At 44.8% G+C, this 7,822-nt stretch overlaps 1 protein-coding gene across 2 annotated transcripts in view; it reads left to right on the forward strand.

Moving 5' to 3' along the window:
• Positions 1-7,822, forward strand: part of LOC138513920 (uncharacterized) — a 290,696-nt gene that overhangs the window by 255,045 nt on the left and 27,829 nt on the right. The gene's annotated exons all lie outside the window — the stretch shown is intronic.

Genomic DNA, 7,822 nt, shown 5'->3' on the forward strand with positions numbered 1-7,822 from the left:
TTGTGATAAGGGGTGAAACAGGAGATAAACCATCCATTATATCCCCATCTCCTACCTTACACCAGAAGTGCTACTCCTGTGGAGGCTTTGGACACCACTCGAGACATTGTCCCTTGAATGTCTTATCTCCACGGTTAGTAACATCTGAGGAAGAAAACCCTATGGGTGATCTAAGTTTCAATAAGATAAGGGAAACCCAAGAGAAGAATACCAACCCACTTCTCGCCAACATCCTTTGCGCAGAGACTGCCACCCTAAGCCTAGAAAGCAAAATCTGAACATGTTCTCTCAAAAAGAAAGGACGGTCACAGAAAAATAACAAAAACACCTGCCTGTTCACCAACGGGAGGGACCTCTACAGGGTACCCGCCACAATTCAAGGGGACAAGATCTGGGTGAATCCAGATAGTGGAAGTAAGCAATCAGCTATAAATCAGAACTACTTCCACAGCGCTGGAAAAAGTAAAAAAAAAAGAAATGGTGGGTTGTATCTATGGCCATATAGGAAAACACCCACAGACCCAAATTCCTGTTAATATCATGGGAGAAGAAATAGGGCTGAAGGTAGCAGTGATCCCCACCCTACAAACACAATTGGCAATAGGCAGTAACATCCCTCACTTTTACCTGTGGATAACCCAAATTCAAAGGGTTCTCACCCTGATTAGAATATTTACCCAAGAAAAATCAAAGACCCTGACACTTTCCTTAAATTGGAAAGCAACCAAGGTAAGGGGAAAGGTATGTGACAAATCTGAGGATGTTGTCCCTTCTGCCATAGGGGGAGACCTTTCACATTGGGGCCATGGAGGTGTGTCCACAGTACAATAATCCCCCTGGAGGTGGTGCACCAAGGAAGGATCACATGGGGAAAGAAGCCCCTTATGGGATTGGGGACGACCATTCTCAGAGCAGGGTATTCCCCTGCTACAATACACTGTGATGAATCCTGTGGAGTCATCACGGATTCCCTGCCAAGGTTCTCCTCCCATATGGGCAGGGGACGGCAGCTGCTACCTGATCCTGACCCTCGGGGTGGTACTATGAGAGAGGATCAAGTGGGAGGAGAGTGCTGTCAGGGAAGGTGGTGAACCCATTAGGAGAGACGCAGTATTTGGGGAAAGTTGGAACAAGTAGGACCTCAAGCCAATGAACAAGAAGCATTGTGAAGTAATACAACTGCTATATTGAAGGACAGCAAAACTGAGAAGAAGTCCTGGTGAAAGAAGTACATCGGGCAATGAACATTTGGCGAGAGATACCGGACAGAGAAGTATACCAGGGGATCTGCAAGACCCCAGAAAGGGATTCCTGGCAGGGGAGAATACCAGGCAGTCCACTCAAAGTGTATGGAAGTATAGGACATTTTGGCTAGATACCTTGCAGGGGAGTATACCAGGCAACACACACAAAGTATATGTATAAGACATTGTGGCTACATACCTGGCGAGGGAGTATACAAGGGGATCTAAGAAGTTGATGAAAGGAAACTGTGACAAGCAGAACACCAGGCCCTTGGAAGAAAATGAAAACCTTTATAACTGTACGAAGATACCTGGCAGGAGAGTATACCAGGGGATCTAAAGAACCTACTAAGGATTCCTGGCAGGGGAGTATACCAGGAGGCCCAGTAAAGTCACAGAAATAAACTTACTTACTTTGCAGAACACATGCTAGAAATGTATACCAGAGCTTCTAAGAAAGCAGTCATTTGAATGTGTGAAGTTGAACAAATACCTTTTTTTATGTTGAGACCTAAACACCAGGCAAATGGGTATACCCAGAAGCCTGTTGAGCTTAGAGGAGGATTCCCGATGGACAAGTTAATCAGGTGATCCACCAATATATTCAAAGAAGCTAAAAAGAATCTTTTATGGAGCATCTTATTTGAACAAGATCTTTTTTTGTGAACTCGGTGCAGAGAAAGTCTAGGAAGAGCTATATGGTATGAGACATATTGTTTTCACAGGAACTTGCTGAGTCTGGCATAAAGCACCAAAGAAATTGTAATTTAAAAGAGACACTTTTGCCATCCTTAAGAAACTGTTTTCTGGAAAAGACACATTTTCCATCCTTGCGAAAATGTTGTTTGAAAAGATATGTTTTGCCATCCTCCCTGAAATATCATGGGGAAGGTAACCACCATCTGGATGAAAGGGTTTCTCCTTGGAAAATACTATTTCTGTTGGATTTATCTACTTGCTTTAATTGTGAACACCTTTTTCCAAACATAAGTCAGAGACATTTCCTTACACTCTTAGTTGTTCCTTGTTAGTGTGAGGCTGAGATTGGTATGTTTTAAACACAAGGAAAGTTTGTATGTGTTGACGACTTGACTCAGACTGATCTTTTGTTTTGGTTTCCTAGGTAGGGAATCTCTCTTTGGGATAGGGACAGAGAGGCCCTTATCTAACCCCTTTTATTTTAATAAAGATGTCTAATAATGAAAATATTACAACTTGGTGTCCACCTCTCCTTTCGGATCCCTCAGAACACCCAACCGCTTCTCCAATGCCAAATCCTTCTTCCCCTCCTTTAGATAGAGCCAATGTGTTCTATTGTCAAGTTAGATAACCTAATATACTTAACAAGATTAAAACACCAGAGAATACAAAGTATGCTGCATATGGCTTTAAATTGACTAGGAGTCTGAGGATCAGTCTAGAGAACCAGAGTGAGTGGTCTAGCCTCTCACAGTATGTGAATGGCCCAAAGCAATTCAACAATCCAGTGCATGAGTTCAAATGCAGCTCAGCTGAAACACTGAGAGAGTTCTGTCCTCTGAGGGGGGACTGCGGGAGCTGCGCACCAGGTGAGCAGACGGGAGCCAAAAGGGAAGCCGTGAACGGAGGAGAGGGAGAACCCGAACGTGGTCCAGGACTGAAGGACTATTTGGGCTGCTGCTGAGTCAAACCTTTGGGCATCCCAGGCCCAAGCAATGTGCCCGAGAGAGATGTAGCGCACCCAGGAAGTCTCAGTCGTTTGCAGAGCCGCTGCAGACCCCGCCGGTTACCTGAACGCTACCGGAAACCTCTATAAGCCACAGTGCTGCTTGGGAAACGCTGGTGCCTGCAAAGAAGAAACAAACAGGTACACAGGTTACCCGAAAGGTGCTAGAAGTCCGGGAAGGTAGGTGAAGGTAGAAGCTGCAATAAGTGGGTTTAGGACCCTGGGAAGAGATTGTGATTCTGGGACCCTCCCCCATATGGAAGTCCAAGTATAAAAGGGCCTTGGACCACAAGAATAACCAAGATAGAGAAACAGTAATCATATGTTTGGCAGAAGAGTGAACCAAGCAGATACGATAATGAATTGCGAGTCTGAGGCCTGCACCCCTATGAGAAGCTAAAAATAAGAGGGTCTGGGAAGCTAGCTGTAAAAGGAACAACCTCCATCAATATAATACAGGATAAACAACCGTTTTCCCTAAAAGTCAGGTCAATTGTGAAACCCTACTGACTCCAGTGTCTAGGGAAAGACTTATACAATTTTATCAAACAAGGAAATCAGACATATTTATTATCCATTCATCATGGGTGACCACAATGGCACTACTTTATTCTGTATCAAAAATACAATTTTATTTTATTCAAATTATCATCAAACATTTAATACAAAGAATTCTTATTCTTTCATATAAAAAACCTTTTCATAAAAAAATTGTTCTTTTTTAGAATTGTTCTTGTTTTGTTTGCTTGACCCCTATCACCAGGTCAGGAAATGAGCACATATAATACACAACTGTACAAATAGACACCACCTTTAGATAATAGTTTTTACCAACACAACAATGCACACATTTAACATTCACATAAAAAGTCTGTTGTGTTATCCATTGAACCCAACATGTTTCTGTCAAAGAGACCTATTTGCGTCAGATATTAATCAGGGGAATCCTGTTATTTAGTTCAGTGAACAAACACTGGATTCCATGGGGATGGTTTCACTTTCATCCACTGCTACAAATACCGATAAGGCACTCAACTCAAAGTAGTAGAGGGATATTTTCACTGCAATCCTTATTACTTCAGACTGCACAAATTCTTCAAAACAACACCCAATCTATGGGTATGGGAGTAGTCAACCTTTCTTGTAAGGGCATTCATAAACACCATACTTTGCATGTACAGAAGTACTTGAATACCCGAAGAGTTTCTTATTGCCCCCATTTCCTTTGTAGCAGCTGGAGTGCTAAAAACGAGCGCATTCTGTTCAAAGCGCGTCTCGAAAACAGACGCGTCAAAACTACACTCGCGGTAAAAGGAACAAACAAGGAAGAGTTGGACGCTTGGCAGGGGAGTTAACCAAGCCGCTACAATGCTACATTGTGAAACTGGGATCCACACCCATATGAGATACAAAAGCCTAAAGTAATGAAGAATAAGAGGGTGTGGGACCCTCTGACGGAAAGAGAGACAGTCCATTAGAGGACAGTTGCTTGGCAGGAGAGTAATTAAAAAGGAATCCTACGCTTGGTAAGTAGGTGTACTAAGTTGGTGGGATAAAGAACTGTAAGAGAAGCATATTCTTGTGAATTACCTAAAGACATTTGCCTAAGAATATACAGGGCTCAGTAGCCAGAAAGGAAGGAAAATTGAACAAGGACTCTAGAGGAAAGGAGCACAACCCTAGCCTTGTAGTCTTACATGTTTGAACATTGATTATTTCAACAGTTTTGATTACCAGAGAAACTGGGAACCTTTCTATTGGTTGAAACTACAATTAACATTTTACTTTGGGAAGGGACCATCCTTGCACAGTTATTTTAAGTTATTAGTGATAGGGACAGAGGTAAGGTTTTGAGACACAACAGTGATGGACATCCTGACAATTTCACTTGTTTTCTTTGAGGTAGGGAAACCCCTCTTACTTTTAGGAATAGAGGGGCATTTTTCCAACCCTTTTTTGATCAGTAAGAGTTTCTGCCCAAAAATATGCCACCATTGTGTCCGAACCTTACTTCTGCACCCTTACAGTGCCCTGATTAGAAATGCGGGTACCTCCTTTTGTCACACAATGCCTGACAGTACCTTTTCTAGCCAGAGTTCTCTCGTTTGCATTGCAGGGCCTCAAGTGCCAGAAGTCCCAGCAGGCAAGCAGGAGCAGAGAGAGGTTGTGCACAATATGATCTGTACAACGATTTAGAAAAGCAATTTCAAGGGCACTGAAAAGAAAAACCTCTTGCCTCAAGAAGGAGAACATGAAATGCCAGACCCGCAGAATGTCACGGAAAGAGAAGAATGATCTGCTTGTGGAAAGGGGGCAGGGCTAACAAGGGGTTTTGAAGCCTTTGACTTGTGTAACCCAGCCCCTAGGGAAAGAGTAGCTATAGAGTGGCAAGCAGAGTCAGGTGAGCATTGGTACCAATGAAGGGGGCGGAGTGATAGATCAAGTTGGAGAACAATATAAAAGGAATATATGTGAGTGTGGATTGTATCAGTGAGGTAGGAAGGAGTGGAGGCAGACGAGAGGACAGGCGGAGCATGAACAGTGGAGAAGAGTGTTGAGTTGCTGCAGAGTGCATGTGAGGTGTTAGCTGTGAGAGAGAGAGCTGTAGTGTTTGTGAGTTTGATGCTGTGAATGTGACCAAGTGTGTGAAAGTGATTGTAGTGAGAGGAGTGAGAGGGAGTAGGTGTTGGGTGAAGGTAGGGGAGAAGGGAAGGGAGAGGAGTGAGGAGACTGATGCAGAGAGAGGAGAAGGGTGTGAAGAACGGAGAGGAGAAGGGTGAGTGGAGAATGGAAGAAGAGCGAGAGCACAAGAAAGATGACCAGAGGTGGCAAGAAAGAATGGGAGAAGGGATGAGTGAGAGTAGAATATAGGGAGTAGTGAGATCAGTGAAAGGAGAGTAGGAGCCACTGCGAAAGAGAGAGGTCCATGGTGTCTGACATTGGCACAATAACTGTGGTAGGTAAGGGCATCCGTAGAAGAATCCTGGAGAAAGCCAGATAGATACAGCCTTGGCCTTTAGGCCCTCAATCATAGCTAGCTGTAGATAGTAGGTGTTACTGACCGCTAGTTGAAAAACCCTGGGGTTTAGGGACATCTAGGTTAGGGGGTGGGAGGTCATGGAGGGCTGAGAGAGGCAGGCCCATTACTGACCCTGCCTGCAACTTAAGCAGAGTAAAGCTGCACATTTATCCATTCGTGAAATAAAGACCCTTGAACTATTCTTGAGAGTCTGGGAGTTTTTACTGCCATCGTGACAGCACACAGAGTGAACTGCCTGCGAACCCTGCTTGTGGCGACTGATGCCTAGCAGAACACCGAAATCCTCTGGAGAGACAGTATGGAGGGGTCAAGCACAAGCTCTTGCAATGGCACACAAAATTATTCCAAATAGATGGACACATGTATTATAGACTCATCTTGCAGAAACATGGGGTGATACTTCTGCCAATTACTGAAACCTGGGGATCAGTGGTTTGTGGACACCGAATTACAGCACACACTTACGCGCCATACAAATCTGATTGCACATAGACAATTACACATCCCAAGCACAATACCACAGAGGGATTAAAACGGAGCTCGGGCATGGGGAAGGGGGGTATTTATTAGTGCAGAGAGAGAGAGGTGCAGGTTGGAGTGTGGCGGTACAGTGAGAAAGTGAAGGAGAGGAGCTTGAAGAGAGAGGGTGCAGAATAGAGGTGAGAGATCAGAAATAAGAAAAGAGAGATAAGGGGAGTGTGAGGAGAGGACAGGAGGAGAGCCAGAGACAAGGAGAGCAAGTACAGAAGAGAAGGATGAGGCCAATGCCAAGGAGGTGGACAAGAGGAAAAATTGTAGAGAGAGTTAGGAGAGAAACAGAAAAGGTGGAAAGAAGAATGAAGGAGGTGTATAAGGTGCAGAGGAGGAAGGCCAACGAGAGAGAGAGAAGTAGAGAAGGTAGAAAAGAGACAGAGCAAGAAGGAATGAAGAAAGAGATAGGGAGAATGTAGTAGATTTATGGGAAGCTAGCGAGGGGGAACAGAGCTTGCAAGAGAGGTGACCTAGGAGGCAGTGAAGATGGAAGGGAGGAAGCTCTGGGGGCTAGTGACAGCCTTGAAACCCTGTCCCTGAAGAAGTTGACAAAGTCGTGGAAAGGCTTAGGGTTGCCAGCTACAATCGACACTTCCCCTTTGTCCAGGGTATTACAATGGCAAGATCTTCTCTCTCCGTATTGAGCTTCTCAATTGTTTCCCCTCTGGGGCTCTCACTCTTTCTTTTGACTTGCTTCAAGATTAACTGAGTACTGAAACTAATTGGATCTGCAATATAACGATCCCCTCTTTGAGGCCACCCGTGACTCCCGTACTTTCTGTTACCTTCTTCTTGAAAGGAGAACGTCTTCTGTAGTCAGGTTTCTCTGTATTCATCTTGCCTGCGGTCCACCGCCGGTGCCTTTCCTTCTTTGACATATGGTTTCTCGCTGTCTCCCCTCTGCTCTTAGTTTCTTGTCTCACTTCCATGTTCCAGACTTTGAACATGGCACGGGGCGTCTTCAAGCTTCCCCTTCACAATGGTCTTGGCGTAGTTGTTTGGACCGGCGGTCCACTACAGATGTTTCACAATGGTCCTGCCACGATCCATTTACAGGCTCCTTCTCTCCCCTATTCCCTCGTTGCTGCCACGCTGCAACATTGGCATTCTGCCCGATATGCTGGAGCGAGTTTGAAACTTGCGGCTCTCTCGTCCCTGCAGGTGTCACGTCACTTGGGGTCTTCCTGTGCTGATGTCGGCTTTCCTCTCTTGATTCTGCAAGGTTACGTCATAAGCCATCGTCTCAGTGGATTGGTTATCTCTATTTAAATGGACATAGGGCCTCATTACAATACCAGCGGT

The sequence above is a fragment of the Ambystoma mexicanum genome, chromosome 12 (genome assembly GCF_040938575.1).
Source record: "Ambystoma mexicanum isolate Mex_15411 chromosome 12, UKY_AmexF1_1, whole genome shotgun sequence".
NCBI lineage: Eukaryota > Metazoa > Chordata > Amphibia > Caudata > Ambystomatidae > Ambystoma > Ambystoma mexicanum.